We start from the raw sequence: 16336 nt of genomic DNA, 5'->3' as shown, positions 1-16336 counted from the left end.
GGCTGTGCCTTTAAACAGTTTGTAAAATTCCCGAAAATGATGTCATGGCTTTAGAAGCTTCTGATAGGCTTATTGACATCCTTTGAGTCAATTGGAGGTGTAACTGTAGATGTATTTCAAGGTCTACCTTCAAACTCAGTGCCTCTTTGCTTGACTCCATGGGAAAAGCAAAGGAAATCAGCCAAGACCTCAGAAAAAAATGTAGACCTCCACAAGTCTGGTTCCTCCTTGGGAGCAATTTCCAAACGCCTGAAGGTACCTCACTCATCTGTAGAAACAATAGTACGCAAGTATAAACACCATGGGACCACGCAGGCGTCATACCGCTCAGGAAGGAGACGCGTTCTCTCTCCTAGAGATGAACGTACTTTGGGTCGAAAAGTGAAAATCCATCCCAGAACAACAGCAAAGGACCTTGTGAAGATGCTGGAGGAAACAGGTACTAAATGGTCTATATCCACAGGCAATCGAGTCCTATATCGACATACCCCGAGAGGCCGCTCAGCAAGGAAGAAGCTACTGCTCCAAAACCGCCATAAAAAAGCCATACTACAGTTTGGGGACAAAGATCCTAGTTTTTGCAATAACCTAGTTTTTGCGCCGAATCCTAACCACTAGACCATCAGGGAAGGATAATACAGTGCAAATCAGTTCTCAGTGTGAGCTGGTACATATGTGTGATAACCTTCTATATTCATTGTGACAGGTTGTACAAGTAAACATGTAGCAAAAGAGTAGCTTTGCTGACCGGGGAAAGGGTCTGAGAGCGCCGAATCCTAACCACTAGACCACCAGGGAAGGGTACTACAGTGCAATTCGTTTCCCAGTTTGAAATGGTACATACGTGCGATAACCTTCTATATTCATTGTGACAGGTTCCACAAGTAAACATGTAGCAAAAGGGTAGTTCCCTGTCCAGGAATCGAACCCGGGCCGCGGCGGTGAGAGCGCCGAATCCTAACCACTAGACCACCAGGGAAGGGTACTACAGTGCAAATCGGGAGTCGAACTGGGAGTCGAACCACAAGGTTGGCGCCGAATCCTAACCAGACCACCAGGGAAGGATAATACAGTGAGCTGGCTGGTACATATGTGCGATAACCTTCTATATTCATTGTGACAGGTTGTACAAGTAAAGATGTAGCAAAAGAGTAGTTCCCTGACCGGGAATCGAACCCGGGCCGCGGCGGTGAGAGCGCCGAATCCTAACCACTAGACCACCAGGGAAGGGTACGACAGTGCAAATCGGTTCCCAGTGTGAGCTGGTACATATGTGCGATAACCTTTTATATTCATTGTGACAGGTTGCACACGTAAACATGTAGCAAAAGAGCAGTTCACTGACCGGGAATCGAATCCTAACCACTAGACCACCAGGGAAGGGTACTACAGTGAAATTCGTTTCCCAGTTTGAAATGGTACATATAGTTGAAGTCGTAAGTTTCCATCCACTTAGGCTTGAGTCATTAAAACCTGTTTGTCAACCCCTCCACACATTTCTTGCTAACAAACGATAGTTTTGGCAGTCGGTTAGGACATCTACTTTGTGCATGACACAAGTAATTTTTCCAACAATTGTTTACAGAGGGATTATTTCACTTATAATTCACTGTATCACAAATTCAGTGGGCCAGAAGTTTACATACACAAAGTTGGCTGTGCCTTTAAACAGTTTGTAAAATTCCCAAAAATGATGTCATGGCTTTAGAAGCTTCTGATAGGCTTATTGACATCCTTTGAGTCAATTGGAGGTGTACCTGTAGATGTATTTCAAGGCCTACCTTCAAACTCAGTGCCTCTTTGCTTGACTCCATGGGAAAAGCAAAGGAAATCAGCCAAGACCTCAGAAAAAAACTGTAGACCTCCACAAGTCTGGTTCCTCCTTGGGAGCAATTTCCAAACGCCTGAAGGTACCTCGCTCATCTGTAGAAACAATAGTACGCAAGTATAAACACCATGGGACCACGCAGGCGTCATACCGCTCAGGAAGGAGCGGTAGATGAATGTACTTTGGGTCGAAAAGTGCAAATCCATCCCAGAACAACAGCAAAGGACCTTGTGAAGATGCTGGAGGAAACAGGTACAAAATGGTCTATATCCACAGGCAAACGAGTCCTATATCGACATACCCCGAGAGGCCGCTCAGAACACCATCATGTTGTGGGGGTGCTTTGCTGCAGGAGGGTCTGGTGCACCACTAGAACACCTGGGAAGGACACTGCAGTGCAAATCGGTTCCCAGTGTGAGCTGGTACATATGTGCGATAACCTTCTATATTCATTGTGACAGGTTGCACAAGTAAACATGTAGCAAAAGAGTAGTTCCCTGAACAGGAATCAAACCCGGGCCACGGTGGTGAGAGCGCCGAATCCTAACCACTAGACCACCAGGGAAGGGTACTACAGTGCAAATCGGTTCCCAGTGTGAGCTGGTACATATGTGCGATAACCTTCTATATTCATTGTGACAGGTTACACAAGTAAACATGTAGCAAAAGATTAGTTCCCTGAACGGGAATCGAACCCAGGACGCGGCAGTGACAGCGCCGAATTCTAACAACTAGACCACCAGGGAAGGGTACAACATTTCAAATCGGTTCCCAGTGTGAGCTGGTACATATGTGCGATAACCTTCTATATTCATTGTGACAGGTTGCACACGTAAACATGTAGCAAAAGAGCAGTTCACTGACCGGAAATCGAATCCTAACCACTAGACCACCAGGGAAGGGTACTACAGTGCAATTCGTTTCCCAGTTTGAAATGGTACATATAGTTGAAGTCGTAAGTTTCCATCCACTTAGGCTGGAGTCATTAAAACCTGTTTGTCAACCCCTCCCCACATTTCTTGCTAACAAACAATAGTTTTGGCAGTCGGTTAGGACATCTACTTTGTGCATGACACAAGTCATTTTTCCAACAATTGTTTACAGAGGGATTATTTCACTTATAATTCACTGTATCACAAATTCAGTGGGCCAGAAGTTTACATACACAAAGTTGGCTGTGCCTTTAAACAGTTTGTAAAATTCCGAAAATGATGTCTTGGCTTTAGAAGCTTGTGATAGGCTAATTGACATCCTTTGAGTCAATTGGAGGTGTACCTGTAGATGTATTTCAAGGCCTACCTTCAAACTCAGTGCCTCTTTGCTTGACTCCATGGGAAAAGCAAAGGAAATCAGCCAAGACCTCAGAAAAAATGTAGACCTCCACAAGTCTGGTTCCTCCTTGGGAGCAATTTCCAAACGCCTGAAGGTACCTCGCTCATCTGTAGAAACAATAGTACGCAAGTATAAACACCATGGGACCACGTAGGCGTCATACCGCTCAGGAAGGAGACGCGTTCTCTCTCCTAGAGATGAACGTACTTTGGGTCGAAAAGTGAAAATCCATCCCAGAACAACAGCAAAGGACCTTGTGAAGATGCTGGAGGAAACAGGTACTAAATGGTCTATATCCACAGGCAATCGAGTCCTATATCGACATACCCTGAGAGGCCGCTCAGCAAGGAAGAAGCTACTGCTCCAAAACCGCCATAAAAAAGCCATACTACAGTTTGGGGACAAAGATCCTAGTTTTTGCAATAACCTAGTTTTTGCACCGAATCCTAACCACTAGACCACCAGGGAAGGGTACTACAGTGCAAATCGGTTCCCAGTGTGAGCTGGTACATATGTGCGATAACCTTCTATATTCATTGTGACAGGTTGCACAAGTAAACATGTAGCAAAGAGTAGTTCCCTGACCGGGGATCGAACCCGGGCCGCGGCGGTGAGAGCGCCGAATCCTAACCACTAGACCACCAGGGAAGGGTACTACAGTGTAAATCGGTTCCAAGTGTGAGCTGGTACATATGTGCGATAACCTTCTATATTGATTGTGACAGGTTGTACAAGTAAACATGTAGCAATAGAGTAGTTCCCTGACCGGGAATCGAACCCAGGCCGCGGCGGTGAGAGCGCCGAATCCTAACCACTAGACCACCAGGGAAGGGTACGACAGTGCAAATCGGTTCCAAGTGTGAGCTGGTACATATGTGCGATAACCTTCTGTATTCATTGTGACAGGTTGTACAAGTAAACATGTAGCAAAAGAGTAGTTCCCTGACCACGAATCAAACCCGGGACGCGGCGGTGAGAGCGCCGAATCCTAACCACTAGACCACCAGGGAAGGGTACTACAGTGCAAATCGGGAGTCGAACTGGGAGTCGAACCACCAGGAAAGGGTACTACAGTGGAAATCGGGAGTCGAACCTGGGCCGCAGCGGTGAGAGCGCCGAATCCTAACCACTAGACCACCAGGGAAGGGTACTACAGTGCAATTCGTTTCCCAGTTTGAAATGGTACATATAGTTGAAGTCGTAAGTTTCCATCCACTTAGGCTGGAGTCATTAAAACCTGTTTGTCAACCCCTCCACACATTTCTTGCTAACAAACGATAGTTTTGGCAGTCGGTTAGGACATCTACTTTGTGCATGACACAAGTAATTTTTCCAACAATTGTTTACAGAGGGATTATTTCACTTATAATTCACTGTATCACAAATTCAGTGGGCCAGAAGTTTACATACACAAAGTTGGCTGTGCCTTTAAACAGTTTGTAAAATTCCTGAAAATGATGTCATGGCTTTAGAAGCTTCTGATAGGCTTATTGACATCCTTTGAGTCAATTGGAGGTGTAACTGTAGATGTATTTCAAGGTCTACCTTCAAACTCAGTGCCTCTTTGCTTGACTCCATGGGAAAAGCAAAGGAAATCAGCCAAGACCTCAGAAAAAAATGTAGACCTCCACAAGTCTGGTTCCTCCTTGGGAGCAATTTCCAAACGCCTGAAGGTACCTAGCTCATCTGTAGAAACAATAGTACGCAAGTATAAACACCATGGGACCACGCAGGCGTCATACCGCTCAGGAAGGAGACGCGTTCTCTCTCCTAGAGATGAACGTACTTTGGGTCGAAAAGTGCAAATCCATCCCAGAACAACAGCAAAGGACCTTGTGAAGATGCTGGAGGAAACAGGTACAAAATGGTCTATATCCACACGCAAACGAGTCCTATATCGACATACCCCGAGAGGCCGCTCAGCAAGGAAGAAGCTACTGCTCCAAAACCGCCATAAAAAAGCCATACTACAGTTTGGGGACAAAGATCCTAGTTTTTGGAGAAATGTCCTCTGGTCTGATGAAACAAAAATCGAAAAAAATGTAGACCTCCACAAGTCTGGTTCCTCCTTGGGAGCAATTTCCAAACGCCTGAAGGTACCTCGCTCATCTGTAGAAACAATGGTACGCAAGTATAAACAGCATGGTATGAGGCAGGCGTCATACCGCTCAGGAAGGAGACGCATTCTCTCTCCTAGAGATGAACGTACTTTGGGTCGAAAAGTGCAAATCCATCCCAGAACAACAGCAAAGGACCTTGTGAAGATGCTGGAGGAAAAAGGTACAAAATGGTCTATATCCACAGGCAAACGAGTCCTATATCGACATACCCCGAGAGGTCGCTCAGCAAGGAAAAAGCTACTGCTCCAAAACCGCCATAAAAAAAGCCATACTACAGTTTGGGGACAAAGATCCTAGTTTTTGGAGAAATGTCCTCTGGTCTGATGAAACAAAAATCGAACTGTTTGGCCATAATGACCATTGTTATGTTTGGAGGGAAAAGGGGGAGGCTTTCAAGCCGAAGAACACCATCATGTTTTGGGGGTGCTTTGCTGCAGGAGGGTCTGGTGCACCACTAGAACACCTGGGAAGGACACTGCAGTGCAAATCAGTTCCCAGTGTGAGCTGGTACATATGTGCGATAACCTTCTATATTCATTGTGACAGGTTGCACAAGTAAACATGTAGCAAATGCGTAGTTCCCTGAACAGGAATCGAACCCGGGCTGCGGCGGTGAGAGCGCCGAATCCTAACCAGTAGACCACCAGGGAAGGGTACTACAGTGCAAATCGGTTCCCAGTGTGAGCTGGTACATATGTGCGATAACCTTCTATATTCATTGTGACAGGTTGCACAAGTAAACATGTAGCAAAAGATTAGTTCCCTGAACGGGAATCAAACCCGGGCAGCGGCTGTGAGAGCGCCGAATCCTAAGCACTAGACCACCAGGGAAGGGTACAACATTTCAAATTGTTTCCCAGTGTGAGCTGCTACATATGTGCGATAACCTTCTATATTCATTGTGACAGGTTGCACACGTAAACATGTAGCAAAAGAGCAGTTCACTGACCGGGAATCGAATCCTAACCACTAGACCACCAGGGAAGGATACTACAGTGCAATTCGTTTCCCAGTTTGAAATGGTACATATAGTTGAAGTCGTAAGTTTCCATCCACTTAGGCTGGAGTCATTAAAACTTTGGGTCGAAAAGTGCAAATCCATCCCAGAACAACAGCAAAGGACCTTGTGAAGATGCTGGAGGAAACAGGTACAAAATGGTCTATATCCACAGGCAAACGAGTCCTATATCGACATACCCCGAGAGGCCGCTCAGCAAGGAAGAAGCTACTGCTCCAAAACCGCCATAAAAAAGCCATACTACAGTTTGGGGACAAAGATCCTAGTTATTGGAGAAATGTCCTCTGGTCTGATGAAACAACAATCGAACTGTTTGGCCATAATGACCATTGTTATGTTTGGAGGGAAAAGGGGGAGGCTTTCAAGCCGAAGAACACCATCATGTTGTGGGGGTGCTTTGCTGCAGGAGGGTCTGGTGCACCACTAGAACACCTGGGAAGGACACTGCAGGGCAAATCGGTTTGCAATTTGAAGTGGTACATATGTGCGACAACCTACTAAATTCATAGTAACAGGTTGCACAAGTAAACAAGGAGAATAGACTATTTCCCTGACCGGGAATCGAACCCAGGCCGCGGCGGTGAGAGCACTGAATCCTAACCACTAGACCACCAGGGAAGCGTACTACAGTGAAAATCGGTTCTCAGTGTGAGCTGCTACATATGTGCAATAACCTTCTATATTCATTGTGACAGGTTGTACAAGTAAACATGTAGCAAAAGAGTAGTTCCCTGACCGGGAATCAAAACCTGGACGTGGCGGTGAGAGCGCCGAATCCTAACCACTAGACCACCAGGGAAGGGTACAACAGTGCAAATCGGTTCCCAGTGTGGGAACTGGAGTGGGATCCTCGGGACAGTAAGACAGAGACTGGGTTTTTGGGGACTACGACAGTTGACTTTTGAGGGCAAGGTTTTAATCATCAAAGCTGTGATTTTACCTGTGCTTTTACTAATCAGTTCTGTTTTTATCCCCCCCCGAAGGAGTATTTTAGCCCTGGAGCGGATGCTCTTCTACTTTCTGTGGGGAAGGAAGTGGGAGAGGCTGAGGAGGGAGGTGGTCAAGAGGCCCAGGTCCAAGGGGGGGAAAGGCTTGCCTGACCTCTACTTGTTCCTGGGCAGCCGCTACACAGCATTACATCTGACTCTTGCCACCTCCCCGGTCAATAACAAGACACAGGCCCTCGCACGGTTCTGGCTGGGATCTTACCTCAGGACACTGAGGCTGATCCCAGTCGACCTGCGAGCCCCAGTCTCTTTCCTGCTCCCCACCCACTACTTCCAGCTCCAGAAATTTTTAAGACATTTTAAACTGGAAAAGGAAGCAGTCACGGTTTTAACTAAACACCGCTCTCTTCTCTCTCTTGTGCAGGAGCGGGAACCAGTATGTCCAGTGCGCGGGCTCGCTATCGGCGAGCCCACAACGGTCTGGCGCAACGTGGCCCATCCTGCTCTCCTGAATCGGTTATGCACTCACGGGGCATGGCGAGGACATCCGCGTGCCCCCGACCGGGCTGCAGCCAAGAAGAGTCGGTGAGGCACATGCTCTGGGAGTGCAGAGCCGCCAGGGACCTGTGGAAGGAAGCAGGCCCCCTGATCACCTCGTGTCTGCCAGCAGGGGAGGACCTAACACCTCAGCTCGTGCTGTACGGGGTGGGCCGAAGGCCCATTCCACCGAAGGCCTTCACCAAGTTCTGGCCCACCCTCACGTGTCTGAAGGAAGCACTGTGGTCCTCCCGTAACCTGCTGGTAGCAAAAAGCGTAGAGACCACCCCCAGGCAGTGGCCATGGTAGCCACGGAAGCCCTGGGGTGGTACGAACGGAAGGGGGCCTCGACCCCAGGCGAAGGGTCCCCCACAACACCCTAGGTCCCGGCGGCCACGGCCTGACAGCGCTGCGGCGCCTAGGGCGATGCACCTAGGGGAGGGATCTCCTCTGGGCCCCAAAGGACGGGACGATGGTCTATTCGGGAGAGCAGGATGAGGCGAGATTGATAAGGACTCACCCCGCTCCTGTACAAGCGATTGAAGACAGCCTTTTAACAAAGTGACTTTTTAACATGTTTCTAACGTCTTAAAAATGTTTTATCTTTGTTGAATCATTTCGTACACATTTTAAATGGCTTTTACAGATTTCTTTTTACAAAGAAAGTACTTTTATTCATAGTTGTTGTCATTGGTTTTAACAACACGTACTTTTATCAAATTTAAATGTAAATTCAAATGCTGTGTTTTATGCCTTGTTGCCGTTTTTATGTGTATAAATGATTAAATGAATGTATGAGCTGTTTTTTTTAAAGCAATTGTGAAAATAAAACTTTTCCAAAAGAAAAAAATATGTGCGACAACCTACTAAATTCATAGTGACAGGTTGCACAAGTAAACAAGGAGAATAGACTATTTCCCTGAACGGGAATCGAACCCGGGCCACGGCGGTGAGAGTGCCAAATCCTAACCACTAGACCACCAGGGAAGGGTAATACAGTGCAAATCGGTTCCCAGTGTGAGCTGGTACATATGTGCGATAACCTTCTACATTCATTGTGACAGGTTGCACAAGTAAACATGTAGCAAAAGAGTAGGTCCCTGACCGGGAATCGAAACCGGGCCGCGCCGAATCCTAACCACTAGACCACCAGGGAAGGGTACGACAGTGCAAATCGGTTCCAATTGTGAGCTGGTACATATGTGCGATAACCTTCTGTATTCATTGTGACAGGTTGTACAAGTAAACATGTAGCAAAAGAGTAGTTTCCTGACCAGGAATCAAACCCGGGACGCGGCGGTGAGAGCGCCGAATCCTAACCACTAGACCACCAGGGAAGGGTACTACAGTGCAAATCGGTTCCAAGTGTGAGCTGGTACATATGTGCGATAACCTATATTCATTGTGACAGGTTGTACAAGTAAACATGTAGCAAAAGAGTAGTAGACCACTAGGGAAGGGTACTACAGTGGAAATCGGGAGTCGAACCCGGGCCGCGGCGGTGAGAGCGCCGAATCCTAACCACTAGACCACCAGGGAAGGGTACTACAGTGCAATTCGTTTCCCGGTTTGAAATGGTACATATAGTTGAAGTCGTAAGTTTCCATCCACTTAGGCTGGAGTCATTAAAACCTGTTTGTCAACCCCTCCCCACATTTCTTGCTAACAAACGATCGTTTTGGCAGACGGTTAGGACATCTACTTTGTGCATGACACAAGTCATTTTTCCAACAATTGTTTACAGAGGGATTATTTCACTTATAATTCACTGTATCACAAATTCAGTGGGCCAGAAGTTTACATACACTAAGTTGGCTGTGCCTTTAAACAGTTTGTAAAATTCCCGAAAATGATGTCATGGCTTTAGAAGCTTCTGATAGGCTAATTGACATCCTTTGAGTCAATTGGAGGTGTACCTGTAGATGTATTTCAAGGCCTACCTTCAAACTCAGTGCCTCTTTGCTTGACTCCATGGGAAAAGCAAAGGAAATCAGGCAAGACCTCAGAAAAAAATGTAGACCTCCACAAGTCTGGTTCCTCCTTGAGAGCAATTTCCAAACGCCTGAAGGTACCTCGCTCATCTGTAGAAACAATAGTACGCAAGTATAAACACCATGGTATGACGCAGGCGTCATACCGCTCAGGAAGGAGACGCGTTCTCTCTCCTAGAGATGAACGTACTTTGGGTCGAAAAGTGCAAATCCATCCCAGAACAACAGCAAAGGACCTTGTGAAGATGCTGGAGGAAACAGGTACAAAATGGTCTATATCCACAGGCAAACGAGTCCTATATCGACATACCCCGAGAGGCCGCTCAGCAAGGAAGAAGCTACTGCTCCAAAACCGCCATAAAAAAGCCATACTACAGTTTGGGGACAAAGATCCTAGTTTTTGGAGAAATGTCCTCTGGTCTGATGAAACAAAAATCGAACTGTTTGGCCATAATGACCATTGTTATGTTTGGAGGGAAAAGAGGGAGGCTTTCAAGCCGAAGAACACCATCATGTTGTGGGGTTGCTTTGCTGCAGGAGGGTCTGGTGCACCACTAGAACACCTGGGAAGGACACTGCAGGGCAAATCGGTTTGCAATTTGAAGTGGTACATATGTGCGACAACCTACTAAATTCATAGTGACAGATTGCACAAGTAAACAAGGAGCATAGACTATTTCCCTGACCGGGAATCGAACCCGGGACGCAGCGGTGAGAGAGCCGAATCCTAACCACTAGACCACCAGGGAAGGATAATACAGTGCAAATTGGTTCTCAGTGTGAGCTGGTACATATGTGCGATAACCTTCTATATTCATTGTGACAGGTTGTACAAGTAAACATGTAGCAAAAGAGTAGTTCCCTGACCGGGAATCGAATCCTAACCACTAGACCACCAGGGAAGGGTACTACAGTGCAATTCGTTTCCCAGTTTGAAATGGTACATATAGTTGAAGTCGTAAGTTTCCATCCACTTAGGCTGGAGTCATTAAAACCTGTTTGTCAACCCCTCCCCACATTTCTTGCTAACAAACGATAGTTTTGGCTAATTTCACCTCAAATGCTTTTATGTGTGAATACATGTCGCAAATGAGTTTCCCCTCGCCTTGTAGCTGCAAGTTAAGGCTGTTAAGTATTTCTGTCACGTCTGTTAAAAATGCGAGGTGCCATTTCCATTCTGGGTCGATCAGCTCTGGGACCGTTTTGTCTTTTAAATGAAGAAATGCGTTAATTTCGGGTAGCAGCTCGTAAAAACGCCTCAAAACTCTGCCCCGGCTCAGCCATCGGACCTCTGTGTAGTACAGCACATCTCCGTGCGTAGACTCCAGTTCAGACAGGAATTCTTGGAACTGCCTGTGTTTAAGTCCCTTTGCTCTGATGAAGTTTATGCACGACACCACAACCTTCATTACAGAATCCCACGTCAACACTTTGCAGCACAGTGCTTGCTGGTGAATTAGGCAGTGGACTCGTAGCGGGGCGGTGAGACCCCTTTTTTCCAACTCCCGGTTCATGCGTCCTATTAGACCGCGAGTTTCGCCCACCATGCTAGGAGCCCCGTCAGTCGTGATGCTAGCTAGCTTTGACCAGTCCAGGTCCAACTTCTCCATGGTTTGGCACACTTTGTCAAAAATATCCTCTCCCGTTGTAGTCCCTTTGAGACTTTGGAGGGCTGCCAGCTCCTCGCATATCTCAAAGTTTGCGCTAACTCCACGAATAAAAATGAGCAGTTGCGCTGTGTCTTGCACGTCCGTGCTCTCATCCAGTGCTAATGAAAAAAAGTCAAATTCTTTCGTCTTCTGCTGCAGCTGGGCATATACATTACTCCCGATTTCTTCAACGCGTCTGGTGATTGTACTCGCCGACAGACTTACGGCATTAAATGCATCTTTCTTATCGGGACACACCTCCTCCGTGACAGCATCCATACATTTCTTAACAAACTCTCCGTCAGTGAAAGGCTTACCGCTTCTTGCTATCAGTTTAGCAAACCAAAAGCTGGCCCGAACGGATGCCTGGTTCAGTTGAGCTTGGCGTACAAATGTATTCTGCTGAGATAGTAGTCCACTTTTTAGCTTTGAGAGTTTGTCTGCTCGTATTTGGACTAGACCATCAGGGAAGGGTACTACAGTGCAAATCGGTTCCCAGTGTGAGCTGGTACATATGTGCGATAACCTTCTATATTCATTGTGACAGGTTGCACAAGTAAACATGTAGCAAAAGATTAGTTCCCTGACCGGGAATCGAGCCCGGGACGCAGCGGTGAGAGCGCCGAATCCTAACCACTAGACCACCAGGGAAGCGTAGCACAGTGCAAATCAGGAGTCGAACTGGGAGTCGAACCACCAGGGAAGGGTACTACAGTGGAAATCGGGAGTCGAACCTGGGCCGCGGCGGTGAGAGCGCCAAATCCTAACCACTAGACCACCAGGGAAGGGTACTACAGTGCAATTCGTTTCCCAGTTTGAAATGGTACATTTAGTTGAAGTCGTAAGTTTCCATCCACTTAGGCTGGAGTCATTAAAACCTGTTTGTCAACCCCTCCACACATTTCTTGCTAACAAAAGATAGTATTGGCAGTCGGATAGGACATCTACTTTGTGCATGACACAAGTCATTTTTCCAACAATTGTTTACATTGGGATTATTTCACTTATAATTCACTGTATCACAAATTCAGTGGGCCAGAAGTTTACATACACTAAGTTGGTTGTGCCTTTAAACAGTTTGTAAAATTCCCGAAAATGATGTCATGGCTTTAGAAGCTTCTGATAGGCTAATTGACATCCTTTGAGTCAATTGGAGGTGTACCTGTAGATGTATTTCAAGGCCTACCTTCAAACTCAGTGCCTCTTTGCTTGACTCCATGGGAAAAGCAAAGGAAATCAGGCAAGACCTCAGAAAAAAATGTAGACCTCCACAAGTCTGGTTCCTCCTTGGGAGCAATTTCCAAACGCCTGAAGGTACCTCGCTCATCTGTAGAAACAATAGTACGCAAGTAAAAACACCATGGTATGACGCAGGCGTAATACCGCTCAGGAAGGAGACGTGTTCTCTCTCCTAGAGATGAACGTACTTTGGGTCGAAAAGTGCAAATCCATCCCAGAACAACAGCAAAGGACCTTGTGAAGATGCTGGAGGAAACAGGTACAAAATGGTCTATATCCACAGGCAAACGAGTCCTATATCGACATACCCCGAGAGGCCGCTCAGCAGGAAGAAGCTACTGCTCCAAAACCGCCATAAAAAAGCCATACTACAGTTTGGGGACAAAGATCCTAGTTTTTGCAATAACCTAGTTTTTGGTCTGATGAAACAAAAATCGAATGGCCTAAACCACTAGACCACCAGGGAAGGGTACTAGAACACCTGGGAAGTGCAAATCGGTTTCCAATTGTGAGCTGGTACATATGTGCGATAACCTTCTAAATTCATTGTGACAGGTTGCACAAGTAAACATGTAGCAAAAGAGTAGTTCCCTGACCGGGAATCGAACCCGGGTGAGAGCGCCCGAATCCTAACCACTAGACCACCGGCGGTGAGAGCTGGTACATATGTGAATCCTAACCACTAGACCACCAGGGAAGGGTACTACAGTGCAAATCGGTTCCAAGTGTGAGCTGGTACATATGTGCGATAACCTTCTGTATTCATTGTGACAGGTTGTTCAAGTAAACATGTAGCAAAGAGTAGTTCCCTGACCGGGAATCAAAACCTGGACGTGGCGGTGAGAGCGCCGAATCCTAACCACTAGACCACCAGGGAAGGGTACAACAGTGCAAATCGGTTCCCAGTGTGAGCTGGTACATATGTGCGATAACCTTCTATATTCATTGTGACAGGTTGCACACGTAAACATGTAGCAAATAGTAGTTCCCTGATCAGGAATCGCAAACCCAGGCTGGTACGCGGCAGGTGAGAGCGCTGACCAGGAATCAAAGAATCCTAACCACTAGACCACCAGGGAAGGGTAATACAGTGCAATTCGTTTCCCAGTTTGAAATGGTACATATAGTTGAAGTCGTAAGTTTCCATCCACTTAGGCTGGAGTCATTAAAACCTGTTTGTCAACCCCTCCCCACATTTCTTGCTAACAAACGATATTTTGGCAGTCGGTTAGGACATCTACTTTGTGCATGACACAAGTCATTTTTCCAACAATTGTTTACAGAGGGATTATTTCACTTATAATTCACTGTATCACAAATTCAGTGGGCCAGAAGTTTACATACACTAAGTTGGCTGTGCCTTTAAACAGTTTGTAAAATTCCCGAAAATGATGTCATGGCTTTAGAAGCTTCTGATAGGCTAATTGACATCCTTTGAGTCAATTGGAGGTGTACCTGTAGATGTATTTCAAGGCCTACCTTCAAACTCAGTGCCTCTTTGCTTGACTCCATGGGAAAAGCAAAGGAAATCAGCCAAGACCTCAGAAAAAAATGTAGACCTCCACAAGTCTGGTTTCTCCTTGGGAGCAATTTCCAAACGCCTGAAGGTACCTCGCTCATCTGTAGAAACAATAGTACGCAAGTATAAACACCATGGGACCACGCAGGCGTCATACCGCTCAGGAAGGAGACGCGTTCTCTCTCCTAGAGATGAACGTACTTTGGGTCGAAAAGTGCAAATCAATCCCAGAACAACAGCAAAGGACCTTGTGAAGATGCTGGAGGAAACAGGTACAAAATGGTCTATATCCACAGGCAAACGAGTCCTATATCGACATACCCCGAGAGGCCGCTCAGAACACCATCATGTTGTGGGGGTGCTTTGCTGCAGGAGGGTCTGGTGCACCACTAGAACACCTGGGAAGGACACTGCAGTGCAAATCGGTTTGCAATTTGAAGTGGTACATATGTGCGACAACCTACTAAATTCATAATGTCAGGTTGCACAAGGAGCATAGACTATTTCCCTGACCGGGAATCGAACCCGGGCCACGGCGGTGAGAGCTCCAAATCCTAACCACTAGACCACCAGGGAAGGATAATACAGTGCAAATCAGTTCTCAGTGTGAGCTGGTACATATGTGCGATAACCTTCTATATTCATTGTGACAGGTTGTACAAGTAAACATGTAGCAAAAAAGTATTTCCGTGATCGGGAATCGAACCCGGGAGCGGGCGGTGAGAGCGCCGAATCCGAACCACTAGACCACCAGGGAAGGATAATACAGTGCAAATCAGTTCTCAGTGTGAGCTGGTACATATGTGCGATAACCTTCTATATTCATTGTGACAGGTTGTACAAGTAAACATGTAGCAAAAAAGTATTTCCGTGATCGGGAATCGAACCCGGGAGCGGGCTGTGAGAGCGCCGAATCCTAAGCACTAGACCACCAGGGAAGGGTACAACATTTCAAATGGGTTCCCAGTGTGAGCTGGTACATATGTGCGATAACCTTCTATATTCATTGTGACAGGTTGCACACGTAAACATGTAGCAAAAGAGCAGTTCCCTGACCGGGAATCGAATCCTAACCACTAGACCACCAGGGAAGGGTACTACAGTGCAATTCGTTTCCCAGTTTGAAATGGTACATATAGTTGAAGTCGTAAGTTTCCATCCACTTAGGCTGGAGTCATTAAAACCTGTTTGTCAACCCCTCCCCACATTTCTTGCTAACAAACGATAATTTTGGCAGTCGGTTAGGACATCTACTTTGTGCATGACACAAGTCATTTTTCCAACAATTGTTTACATTGGGATTATTTCACTTATAATTCACTGTATCACAAATTCAGTGGGCCAGAAGTTTACATACAATAAGTTGGCTGTGCCTTTAAACAGTTTTTAAAATTCCTGAAAATGATGTCATGGCTTTAGAAGCTTCTGATAGGCTAATTGACATCCTTTGAGTCAATTGGAGGTGTACCTGTAGATGTATTTCAAGGCCTACCTTCAAACTCAGTGCCTCTTTGCTTGACTCCATGGGGAAAGCAAAGGAAATCAGGCAAGACCTCAGAAAAAAATGTAGACCTCCACAAGTCTGGTTCCTCCTTGGGAGCAATTTCCAAACGCCTGAAGGTACCTCGCTCATCTGTAGAAACAATAGTATGCAAGTATAAACACCATGGTATGAGGCAGGCGTCATACCGCTCAGGAAGGAGACGCGTTCTCTCTCCTAGAGATGAACGTACTTTGGGTCGAAAAGTGCAAATCCATCCCAGAACAACAGCAAAGGACCTTGTGAAGATGCTGGAGGAAACAGGTACAAAATGGTCTATATCCACAGGAAAACGAGTCCTATATCGACATACCCGAGAGGCCGCTCAGCAAGGAAGAAGCTACTGCTCCAAAACCGCCATAAAAAAGCCATACTACAGTTTGGGGACAAAGATCCTAGTTTTTGCAATAACCTAGTTTTGCGCCGAATCCTAACCACTAGACCACCAGGGAAGGGTACTACAGTGCAAATCGGTTCCCAGTGTGAGCTGGTACATATGTGCGATAACCTTCTATATTCATTGTGACAGGTTGCACAAGTAAACATGTAGCAAAAGAGTAGTTCCCTGACCGGGGATCGAACCCTTTGCTGCGGTGAGAGCACCGAATCCTAACCA

General features: G+C 46.4%; 2 non-coding genes across 2 annotated transcripts; both read right to left on the bottom strand.

The window, feature by feature from the left end:
• Positions 1 to 1155: 1155 nt before the first annotated feature.
• trnae-cuc lies at positions 1156 to 1227 on the bottom strand. Its single transcript has one exon. It is a non-coding gene; the product is annotated as a tRNA-Glu (tRNA).
• A 2509-nt stretch (positions 1228 to 3736) lies between these two features.
• trnae-cuc lies at positions 3737 to 3808 on the bottom strand. Its single transcript has one exon. It is a non-coding gene; the product is annotated as a tRNA-Glu (tRNA).
• Between the last annotated feature and the right edge of the window lie 12528 nt (positions 3809 to 16336).

The sequence above is a fragment of the Oncorhynchus gorbuscha genome, unplaced genomic scaffold, assembly GCF_021184085.1.
Source record: "Oncorhynchus gorbuscha isolate QuinsamMale2020 ecotype Even-year unplaced genomic scaffold, OgorEven_v1.0 Un_scaffold_2137, whole genome shotgun sequence".
Lineage (NCBI taxonomy): Eukaryota > Metazoa > Chordata > Actinopteri > Salmoniformes > Salmonidae > Oncorhynchus > Oncorhynchus gorbuscha.
The sequence above is the reverse complement of the archived record's forward strand: the minus strand, read 5'-3'. Positions and strand labels throughout refer to the sequence as shown.